The 12,198-nt window shown below is 44.4% G+C and overlaps 1 protein-coding gene across 1 annotated transcript in view; it reads left to right on the forward strand.

Annotated features, from left to right (window-relative positions):
* Positions 1–12,198, forward strand: part of LOC137250791 (uncharacterized) — a 373,639-nt gene that overhangs the window by 328,264 nt on the left and 33,177 nt on the right. The window lies entirely within an intron of this gene.

The following is a 12,198-nucleotide window of genomic DNA, read 5'->3' on the forward strand; positions in this document are numbered from 1 at the left end:
GAAAAAGTAGCCAACTTGCAACGTTCGTTGCAAGCTTAGCATAAGAAGAAGAATTTGAAATATGCTTTGGCTAAGGGTGCTGGAACACTTTGGAAGTGAAATTATTTTCACCACTCGTTGGTAACTTTTCTAACATTTTTCGCAATTAAAAACTACAATATAACCAAAGGAATATAAATAAAAAAATATGTTAGCAAGTATTTTTGTTGTATTAGGGGAAAATATATAACAGTGCTTCGCGAAATTTTGTATGTGAATGGACAAGGCGAAATAAACTTCAATTGCCAAGCCTGAAGTGCTTTCATATTTATAAACGCAACGTCTTGGTTAATTGTGGCGATGTTACTGTAATGCATAAGCTTGTGTTGAACACATCTATATGAAAAATTTCATGTGCCGTGGCCTTTAGTTCAGGATACGCCGCGAAATTTTACATACATACGTCCGGTTAAGCATGGGCTTCGCAAAGTAATTTCCTCCCTACCAAACTTCTTGCTTTTACAATGAGATAATTATGAAAAGTGTGTGGAATAGATATTGTGGAAGTGGTTATTGAAATTTAATCTTTTTGAAAAGAAAATAACTGTCATCAGTACGTGAAAATTTACCGTGTATGTACATACATATGTAAGAAAAATTAAAATTGTACAAGCCGTTATGGTGAAATATGTATATGCTGGTGTAAGAAAGTATGTAGATACTTACATATACGTACATATGTATGTGCATGGCTGCATTGTGTTACGGTCTGCTGCTACGGTCTACGGCTACGACCCACTTGGGAGCGTGTTCACGGGAACACACCTAGCGATGTGGAAAGGGTTGCGATGAAAAATATCGAAAAAGAAGGGAACAGACAGACCGGCCATCACTAGAAGACGGGAAAAAAGAAAAAAAAAGGAGAAGAAAAAACCACCACGAGTTTCCGAGGAAGAAAAACTTCCTTTTCCTTTTTGCTGGCGGTCTGAAGCGGTAGAGCACACAACCCTCGTGACCAAAAAGTGGTCAAGTGAAAAATTACAGGATACTTAAGTGCATCCACATATAGTTGGTGGAACTGACGAGCGCGTTCTCAAATACAGATAGTTCACCATCAAAATTTGGGCGGTTTATAGCAATCGTAAAACACTCCTCTACATATGTTCATCGTATTTTCGGAATTCCTCAAAGCGTGCTTATATACATAGCCAAATTTTGAAAGGCTAAGGAGCTACATACGGGAAGTTTACATTTTAACGTTTTAACCCGAAAATTGTCTCCGAAATGAGTGAATTCAATTAAAAACGAAGTAAGCTAGCCGGTGGCCACGTTGAAACCGTTTTAACCTACTCTCAGGACGTGCTAAATTCCCGAACATCGTGAATACTAATAAATAGTAATTGGAAGGCATCGGCGTTGCCTTCTCCGCGTATGCGAGGAGCGCGGGAATGTTGGAATATTCCCAACGATTGCCACGTAATATACACGGTTCCTCAACTTAGCAATAGTGGTGTTGGCTTAGCGGTGTCATTTCCATCCACACCAACTGCAATAGCACCAACCATATCCAGTGACCCCGGCACCGTCATATGCCAAGACGCCAGACGTACCACTCCTAGAGTGAGATATCAACAAACACAGCGCCATTCACCACAGCAACATATTAATGATACACAACAATTGCAACAATTACAATTGCAACAACAAACGCAAAACCATCATCTAAACGAGCTGAGCAAATATTGGGTGGTGTCCAATGGTCAAGCATTGCCCTATAACATTCTACCTAATGGCACGATAATCACACCTCATCAACGCCAGCCAGCAACATCTGAGCAACATACGCACACTCAGCAGCAGCAGGTTCAGCAGCAGCAACAGCAACAACAACAGTACCAACACCAACTACAACAACAACGTTTGAAACTGGGTGAGTCCGTTCCAACTCGGTGAAATTGTATTATGTATCTATGTGAAGTGATAAAATTCGTCACTTACAGATTATCGTTTCAAATTTTTGTAATTCATTCCAAGCACGCTTAATGAACCTAAAGACCCCTTTCTGTAACTCGATTCGAACGTACGGTATATGCATTCGGACACTTTGGTGCTCTTAACTCTGTTGACCCGTCGGATAAGTGCAATGTAAAACCCGTTCTGCAATCTTGCGAATAAGAACCATTGTTCTGTAAAGCTTGTGAAAGGTCAATACAGTCAAGAAATAGAAAACCAAAATTATGAAAGTGTGAGTTCTGCAGATAATATTATTCCAGTCGAGTTACAGAATAGTGTCACTAGTATATATATAATACCTTACATATTTGAATGTGTCACTCGGAACCATAAATTTTTTTTATACTTACCTGCGAAAGCCATGTAAATGGGTAATGCATTACACATTAGCGACATAGGCCTTTCTGCGAGAGTTATAACCTAGATGCAACAGGGGTTGGGGAGCGATGTCCTTTTGAACCTGGAACAATAAACTCGTTTCAGACGTTTTTTTTTGTATTTTCAAATAACGTCGCGAATGAACCCTTGCACAAAAAAAGAAGAAGAGGAAGAATTCCCCAAATTAAATGAGATACATAAAAATGAATTTAATGTAATAGCACTAGTAATTAAAAACCAAAAGATATTTAGTACATTCAAAATATTTTCTACACTATATACGAAACCACTAGGCTGTAAGACATATAAGGAGTTGAATCCGAATAATTGTATGCGATGTAAATGTAATTCGGAATAAACGTAAACTCTAGCATCACATGTGAAACTTAGAAATTCTCGATAGAATCCTAAAAATTTAATGCATAAGTTATTAATTAGTATGAATTGTCAATAAATCTAAATTGTAAATGGGAATGCTGAGGTCTCCTTTCTTTTAGAGGGCACCTAAGGTATACAGGTAAGGGGCCACCGAAAAATAGGTGCGTCGGTGGCCATGGATTTTGAGGGTGGGTCTAGCACCGGGCGTCGCAACAACACCCGCGGCGCCCCCAAGTTATATTCGGCCCTTTTGTTGTATTTTAATTTTCAGCTTTTTTTTATTATTTGATTTTCAGAGTTGGTAACCGGTCGCTTCTGGTTCGGTATTTTTTTTTGCGTTATTTCTTTTGAATTTGAATTTAAATACTTGCATGTTAACGGTCTGTCCGTGGCATCCGGTTCGACCGGATGTCGTTTTAATTGGTATTGATAAGCGTTTTGAGTGGGTCTCTGCGCTTCTGTCAGGTTTTTTTTGAATCTGACAGCTGAGTTTTTTGATAGGCATGATAGGAACTTTTTTCTGTTTATGGCGCAGGAACAGTAAGGTTGGCAAGGACCCGCCCCAGCCGACAATGACTAGCCACTGTGCACCAACACATCATGCCGACCGCCTTCCTTACTGCTTCCATTGTAAATGCGATTCCATAACAGATGGCGCCCAACGTGGTTCCTGAGGCGCCGGGTGCGAGGGTCACTCCTGGTCAACTTGTGAAGTTGACCATCCCACCAGTCCGGGGTGAGCAGCCGCAGGAGCAGCCACCTGCGTTGCGGTGGGATGGTTCGACGGATCAGGGCGTCCGGAGTGATCATCGTCTCCGGTAGCTGAGGGATCCACGCGACTTTACGTCAGTTATCGGGATTTTGTATTCACCCGATGAGGCAGTGCTGCACGCACTTAAGTTTTTTTTGTAGATTTTGGGGTTTTTTTTTATTTTCCCGGAATGTTGTCCGTTAGTCGGTTTGGTAATAATATGTCCGCTAATTGGGTTAAAATTTTTTTTGTAAAGTAGTTTTTTTTTGTTTCCTTGCCGAATTTTGTATCGTCTTGGTATGAGTGTGTGAGTGTATGTGTTGTAGGACCCCAGCTCATCCCACGTCTCAGGTGGCAACACATAGTGCCACCTGGATTGTGACGGGTTGAGCTGGGATTCAGAGTGGCACCCCTTCCTGTCCCACCAGACTGGGGGAGCGGTTTCGAAGCCGCTCCACCCATTGCGGCGGAGGCAGGAGGGGTGTCCAACGAGAATGGACGGGAGGCCTCAACACCCCCAACCAGTCCCAGGGGCAAGCCCCTGGAGACTGCCCCTGCGTTGCGGCTGGGCGTGTTGAGACCTACTCGTGTGTGCCTGGAGCGGACCCTGGTGGCCCCAACCAATCTCGGAGGGGGGCCTTAAGACCCCCCCTCGATTGCGGTTGGGAGCACTAGGGCCAAGTATGAATGTGTTTGTAGTAAATTTTTTCTCAACCTGTAGCCCAGGTGCCTTCTGGGAATGGGATGTCAGCGTTCCCATTACAATTGCTACCAAGTTTTCTCAACTCCTCGCGTAATTTTTATATGCACATTTTTTTTTTCTCAAGGCATCGCCTAAAATATAAGGTAAAAGGGGGAATTCTGATTTTTTTTGTTGACCCCTAACTGCGCTACGCGGCAAAAGTTTTTTCTAACTACTACGTAACGAGCTACATTTTTTTTATATAATTATTTTTGATTATGTCACGCGAGCAATCGTTCGGCCAACCGGGGCGAAATACTCCGTTCGGGAGTGCGGGAGGGTTCCGGGGAAACCAAAACCGGGTCGGTAATAGGGGGGCTACCTCCAAGGCCAAGCGTCCTTTGGTGGTGCATACCCCAGTAGGGGGGCAATACGGAAATCCCGCGGGGACTCATATAGGCTCGGGCCCGAACGACGACCGCGACAAACTGGACATACCAGTAAGCACCAGCAATTTAAATGCATCGCTGCTAAACACACACAACATCTCGGGGATAATGACCAATGTGTCGAACTATGCACCAGATGGAGCGGGTGCCTTACCACCAAATCAAGAGGTTGGAAATTTTGGGGACGCTACCAGCGATCAGGCGAACCTCCTAGGAATGCAGGACGAAGCCACTCGTGGAGGCTCGTGGGTGGACGTGCTACACCAACTGTTCCAGGCTTCGCAGGAGGAAATGCGGAGAGAGATGGGCTCAATTAGAGCCAACATGGCCCAGCTCAACGCCGCTCTCGAATCCACGCAGCAAGCACACCAGCAACACAGGAACGCAAGCAGGATGGACCGTAACCCATTGCCATCGGTAGTACCGCCAATGTACCCGACTCCAAGCAGCATAACAGTAAAACCGCAGGAGTGGAAAATCGCATTCGACGGCACTGGGAGTGTAAGCGATTTCCTCTTCAAATTAAACACCTTGTGTGAGCGCACACAATGCCCTGACGAACAAATAATGGCCAGTTTCCATCTATTCCTTTCGGGACGAGCCGAAGAATGGTACTGGCTGTTCACAAAACAAAACCCAAATGCGACATATGCCTTTTTGTGCTACTCCTTAAAAAGAGAGTTTGGCACCTTGAAAACGGACCACGAGATCATGATGGAGATCTCCATGCGCAAGCAAAAGGCAAGTGAGTGTTATGACGTGTTTCACGCGGACATAATCTCCTTGAACGCGCGCTTAAGGGAGCCGATGTCAGAGCTTCTACTGATTGACATAATAAAAAGGAACGTCAACAGTAGCCTTAAGCTAATGCTTTTTAATGCGGACGTAAGGAACCTCCATGATCTGCGCGATGTAGCACGCCGAGGTGAACAAGTGCTGAAAGAGAGCAAGCTGCTGGGAGCCAATTACTCAGGACGGCATGTAAGCGAGGCACGCGTGACAACCCCGGACATGAAGATGGAAGGCGAGGACGGCGAGATAGATCCCCAGATAGAGGCGCTGGAATATAGACGCAGCAGAAGACCGGACTACTCAGGAATCCAGTGCTGGAATTGCCAGGGAATGGGGCACTCCTATATATATTGCGAGGAACCCATAAAAAGTCCTTTTTGTTTTAAATGTGGGTATAAGGGTGTATTCACTCCTAAATGCCCTAGGGACCATCGCAGGCAGGGAAACCAGTACCCGAGCGAGAAGATGGGGGAACCTCGTTCGGCTTCATAGCTCCCACATCAGCCAGTGCTCGAGGCGTCGTCCCGTGCGCTGAACCAGAGGGCGAATCTCTGCATGGAGGTGGTGAGCTTCCGAGGTGCAGTAGTACCCTGGCAGAAGAGCCCTCAAAAGTAATAATAACTTACCCTGACAGTACAGACAGTTCTGAAGCCGAGAGTCAAACGTCTTCATCCGCGATGAGCGAGCCGATTAGAATTCTGCGACGCCAGCATAGGGATGTCGCTTGCCAGACGCAACTTTCACCAGACCTAGAAGAAAGGGAACTTAGGTACGAACACATAAGACATACCATTTTTGAACACTACCCGGTATCGGAAAATATTTTGAAATGTAGGAAGAGATACCACAGGAGAGTACAGGAGCGTAGACTGCTGCAAGCCACCACGTTAACGCTTACAGAGGACGAAAGGCCTTTAGTAAAGGCTAGAATTAAAAATAGTTTTCTTGTAGGGTTGTTAGACTCGGGAGCCAACGTCTCCATCTTAGGGAAAAATGGAGTAGAATTCCTAGAGGATAACGGCTTCGAATATCAGCCCTTACATGCGTTCGTATATACCGCGGGCGGCAACAAGCAAAAAATTTTAGGCTCAGTATCCCTACCGGTCACTTTTAAAAATATCACAAAGATTATTCGTTTTTACCTTGTTCCCTCGTTGCTCCAAGAAGCATACTTCGGGGTCGATTTTTGGAGAGCATTTGCGTTAGCTCCCGAAATATTCCCGAGCGTAGAGTGCTTAGAGACTAGGCTTGAAAAGGAAGAGGAACTTAACCTCCATGAATTGTCACCAGAACAGAAATCAGAATTGCGAAAAGTCATCGAGACGTTTCCTTCGTACGAGAAGTTAGGCCTAGGGCAAACTAAATTAGTGGAGCATCACATCGACACCGGTGATGCTGTGCCTATAAAAAGCAAGCATTTTCCTCTTTCGCCGCCGAGGCAAGCCGAAGCTTTTAGAGAACTAGACAGGTTACTACAGTTAGGAGTTATAGAAGAATCCAACTCCCCGTGGTGTAGTCCTGTAGTACTGGTCCGGAAACCAGGCAAAGTCAGGCTGTGCATAGATTCGAGAAAGGTCAACGCGGTGACTAAGAAGGATTCGTACCCCCTGCCTCATATCAACGGCTTATTGAGCAGACTGAAAGATACGCATTTTATTAGTGGCATTGATCTGAAAGACGCGTTCTTCCAGATCAAATTGACAGAGTCCTCGAAGGAAAAAACAGCATTCGCAGTTCCGGGGAGGCCTCTGTACCACTTCAAGGTGATGCCATTTGGTCTGTGCAATGGACCGCAGACTATGAGTAGGCTGATGGACAAGGCGATCCCTTCGCGTCTGCGAGAGAACGTCTTTGTCTACCTGGACGATCTGATGGTATGTAGCACTAATTTTGAGGATCATCTAAAATTGCTAGCGGAAGTGGCGAACTGTTTGAGAGATGCAGGTCTGACAATAAATGTGGAAAAAAGTAAATTTTGTCAGAAAGAAATACGCTACTTAGGGTATTTGATAGGCAGCGGGTGTCTGAAGGTGGATCCGGGAAAAGTAGAAGCAATACAAAACTTCCCGATCCCTAAATCCCCTCGGCAAGTGCGTAGGTTTGTGGGCATGGCGAATTGGTACCGAGCATTTATTACCAATTTTGCGGACTTGGCAGGTCCCTTGACCGACTGTCTCCGCAAGTCAGCAGGCCCGTTTAAACTCACTCCTGAAGCTATAGAGGCGTTCGAAAAACTAAAAGTAGCCTTGAGTTCGGCGCCTGTCTTGGCCCAACCAGACTTTTCAAGGGAATTCGTGATACAATGTGACGCTTCCAAAATAGGTGTTGGCGGAGTATTGTTTCAGGTCGATGATGATGGCGCTGAGCATCCAATCGCATTCGTGTCGAAAAAGCTGAATAATGCTCAACGCAATTACACAGTAACCGAGCTGGAATGTCTTGCAGCCATAATTAGCGTGAAGCGTTTCCGACCCTATGTCGAAGGATTACCTTTTCGGATTGTTACGGACCACTCCAGTCTCAAGTGGTTGATGACACAAAAAGACTTGAGCGGGAGGTTGGCGAGATGGTCACACTTACTGCAAAGATACGATTTTAGAATGGAACATCGTAAGGGCACCCTGAATGTAGTACCAGACGCGCTGTCGCGTTTTGACGTTGACGAGTTAACTTTCACTACCACACCCGGAGAAATAGACTTAGTCTCTCCCGAATTTACCAGCAATGAGTATTTAGACTTAATTCGGACCGTCACCGAAAACGAGGAATCACTTCCGGATTTACAAGTGGTGGACGGTGTAATTTTCAAAAGAGTTAAGTTTCGTAAGGGGATAGAAGGGGAAGAAGACTCGCTGTGGCGTTTATGGTTGCCAAAAGGGTTGACTGAGGAAGCAGTGAGATTAGCACATGACGCTAACCGGAGTTACCATGGCGGATGGCTGAAAACCTTAGAACGTGTTAGGCAGAAGTACTTCTGGCCGCAGCAGACTAAGGACGTCAGGGACTACGTCCAGCGTTGTGACACCTGCAAAACGGTAAAACCCACCAATCAGCAGTCGAGACCACCTATAGGGAGTACCTTTGAATCCGAAAGGCCATTTCAGCGGTTGTATTGCGACTTTCTAGGGCCGTATCCGAGATCTAAGCGGCGAAATCAATTTCTTTTCATAGTACTAGACCATTTTTCAAAATACGTTTGGCTAAAGCCCATGCAGAGAGCCACCACTGTAAACGTTATAAATTACTTCGCTTCAGAAATTTTTCCGGCTGTAGGGGTCCCTGAGTTTATTCACAGTGACAATGGTAAACAGTTCATCTCGAAGGAAATGAACCAATTTTTTGCAAACTCCGGGGTGACGCACGTGAGGACGGGGCTATATTCTCCCCAAGCGAACGCATCCGAACGCGTCAACAGAGAAATTGTTTCTAAGATTAGGATTTTCCTGAAGGATAAACCTGACCACACTAATTGGGATAAGCATATACCCGAAATTTTATCAGTTTTGAGAAGTGATTTTCATACAGCGATTCAGTGTTCTCCGTACTTTGCATTATATGGCCAAAACATGGTCCAACATGCCTCAACGTACAACATTTTAGGGAAACTCGGCAGCCTTCGAGAAGACCAGGTTACGGTAGTAAGCCGAGCTGACAAGTTGACTAATATTCGTGAGCAGATCCGCAGAAATTTAGATCAGGCCAAAGATAGGGGAGTAACCACCTATAACAAGCGCTCTAGACACGTCAACTATAAGGAAGGTCAGGAAGTTTTCCGGAGAAACTTTGCCTTAAGTAATTTTAAACAGGGCATTAATGCCAAATTCCTACCCAAATACCTGAAGTGTCGCGTGCTTCGAAAAATAGGTAACGCATTGTATGATCTCGAGGACCTAAACGGGAAATTGATAGGTCGCTTTCACGCGTCGGACATTCGCCCGCAATGAACTAGAAAACGTTTCTTTTGCCAATTTACAATTTGATTTTTTTTATACACCCACCAATTGGACCTTTTTTTTTGTCTGGGCGTTTTGGCGGTCGGGGACATCTCGCCCAGTATTCTCCCCGAGCACTGACCTCATAGGTTGTTCACACGCGTACTCACCGAGGACCGTGAACACCCTGGCAGTCCACGCTTAGGTCGGACTAGCCTTTCGGAGTTTGGACGAGTTCTCCTTTACCAAAATGTCTACGAAAATTTTTTTTGTCTTGCCTTTTGTGGGGGCGATAACCACTAAAACCTTTCGGAGTTTTGACGAGTTCTCCATAACAAATGTCTAACTGCCGCAAAGCCCTTATAACTAGGAAACAGAAATTATTCCCAACTTGACCTAATTTTTTTTTGACAGACCTATGTTGCCCGGCTAGCTCCGTAGTAGGACTTTGAGACTCTTATCTCAGGGGTGAGTCGTGCCCCACGTTGCTTGTCGTCGGAGATCCCTGGCAATGGCTTCCCACAGATGATCCGGTTCCCTGTTCGCTTCATCGTCAGGTCTTCAAAGCGAAGCAGGTTTGTTACGGTCTGCTGCTACGGTCTACGGCTACGACCCACTTGGGAGCGTGTTCACGGGAACACACCTAGCGATGTGGAAAGGGTTGCGATGAAAAATATCGAAAAAGAAGGGAACAGACAGACCGGCCATCACTAGAAGACGGGAAAAAAGAAAAAAAAAGGAGAAGAAAAAACCACCACGAGTTTCCGAGGAAGAAAAACTTCCTTTTCCTTTTTGCTGGCGGTCTGAAGCGGTAGAGCACACAACCCTCGTGACCAAAAAGTGGTCAAGTGAAAAATTACAGGATACTTAAGTGCATCCACATATAGTTGGTGGAACTGACGAGCGCGTTCTCAAATACAGATAGTTCACCATCAAAATTTGGGCGGTTTATAGCAATCGTAAAACACTCCTCTACATATGTTCATCGTATTTTCGGAATTCCTCAAAGCGTGCTTATATACATAGCCAAATTTTGAAAGGCTAAGGAGCTACATACGGGAAGTTTACATTTTAACGTTTTAACCCGAAAATTGTCTCCGAAATGAGTGAATTCAATTAAAAACGAAGTAAGCTAGCCGGTGGCCACGTTGAAACCGTTTTAACCTACTCTCAGGACGTGCTAAATTCCCGAACATCGTGAATACTAATAAATAGTAATTGGAAGGCATCGGCGTTGCCTTCTCCGCGTATGCGAGGAGCGCGGGAATGTTGGAATATTCCCAACGATTGCCACGTAATATACACGGTTCCTCAACTTAGCAATAGTGGTGTTGGCTTAGCGGTGTCATTTCCATCCACACCAACTGCAATAGCACCAACCATATCCAGTGACCCCGGCACCGTCATATGCCAAGACGCCAGACGTACCACTCCTAGAGTGAGATATCAACAAACACAGCGCCATTCACCACAGCAACATATTAATGATACACAACAATTGCAACAATTACAATTGCAACAACAAACGCAAAACCATCATCTAAACGAGCTGAGCAAATATTGGGTGGTGTCCAATGGTCAAGCATTGCCCTATAACATTCTACCTAATGGCACGATAATCACACCTCATCAACGCCAGCCAGCAACATCTGAGCAACATACGCACACTCAGCAGCAGCAGGTTCAGCAGCAGCAACAGCAACAACAACAGTACCAACACCAACTACAACAACAACGTTTGAAACTGGGTGAGTCCGTTCCAACTCGGTGAAATTGTATTATGTATCTATGTGAAGTGATAAAATTCGTCACTTACAGATTATCGTTTCAAATTTTTGTAATTCATTCCAAGCACGCTTAATGAACCTAAAGACCCCTTTCTGTAACTCGATTCGAACGTACGGTATATGCATTCGGACACTTTGGTGCTCTTAACTCTGTTGACCCGTCGGATAAGTGCAATGTAAAACCCGTTCTGCAATCTTGCGAATAAGAACCATTGTTCTGTAAAGCTTGTGAAAGGTCAATACAGTCAAGAAATAGAAAACCAAAATTATGAAAGTGTGAGTTCTGCAGATAATATTATTCCAGTCGAGTTACAGAATAGTGTCACTAGTATATATATAATACCTTACATATTTGAATGTGTCACTCGGAACCATAAATTTTTTTTATACTTACCTGCGAAAGCCATGTAAATGGGTAATGCATTACACATTAGCGACATAGGCCTTTCTGCGAGAGTTATAACCTAGATGCAACAGGGGTTGGGGAGCGATGTCCTTTTGAACCTGGAACAATAAACTCGTTTCAGACGTTTTTTTTTGTATTTTCAAATAACGTCGCGAATGAACCCTTGCACAAAAAAAGAAGAAGAGGAAGAATTCCCCAAATTAAATGAGATACATAAAAATGAATTTAATGTAATAGCACTAGTAATTAAAAACCAAAAGATATTTAGTACATTCAAAATATTTTCTACACTATATACGAAACCACTAGGCTGTAAGACATATAAGGAGTTGAATCCGAATAATTGTATGCGATGTAAATGTAATTCGGAATAAACGTAAACTCTAGCATCACATGTGAAACTTAGAAATTCTCGATAGAATCCTAAAAATTTAATGCATAAGTTATTAATTAGTATGAATTGTCAATAAATCTAAATTGTAAATGGGAATGCTGAGGTCTCCTTTCTTTTAGAGGGCACCTAAGGTATACAGGTAAGGGGCCACCGAAAAATAGGTGCGTCGGTGGCCATGGATTTTGAGGGTGGGTCTAGCACCGGGCGTCGCAACAACACCCGCGGCGCCCCCAAGTTATATTCGGCCCTTTTGTTGT

Source organism: Eurosta solidaginis, chromosome 4 (assembly GCF_040869045.1).
Source record: "Eurosta solidaginis isolate ZX-2024a chromosome 4, ASM4086904v1, whole genome shotgun sequence".
NCBI classification, from domain to species: domain Eukaryota; kingdom Metazoa; phylum Arthropoda; class Insecta; order Diptera; family Tephritidae; genus Eurosta; species Eurosta solidaginis.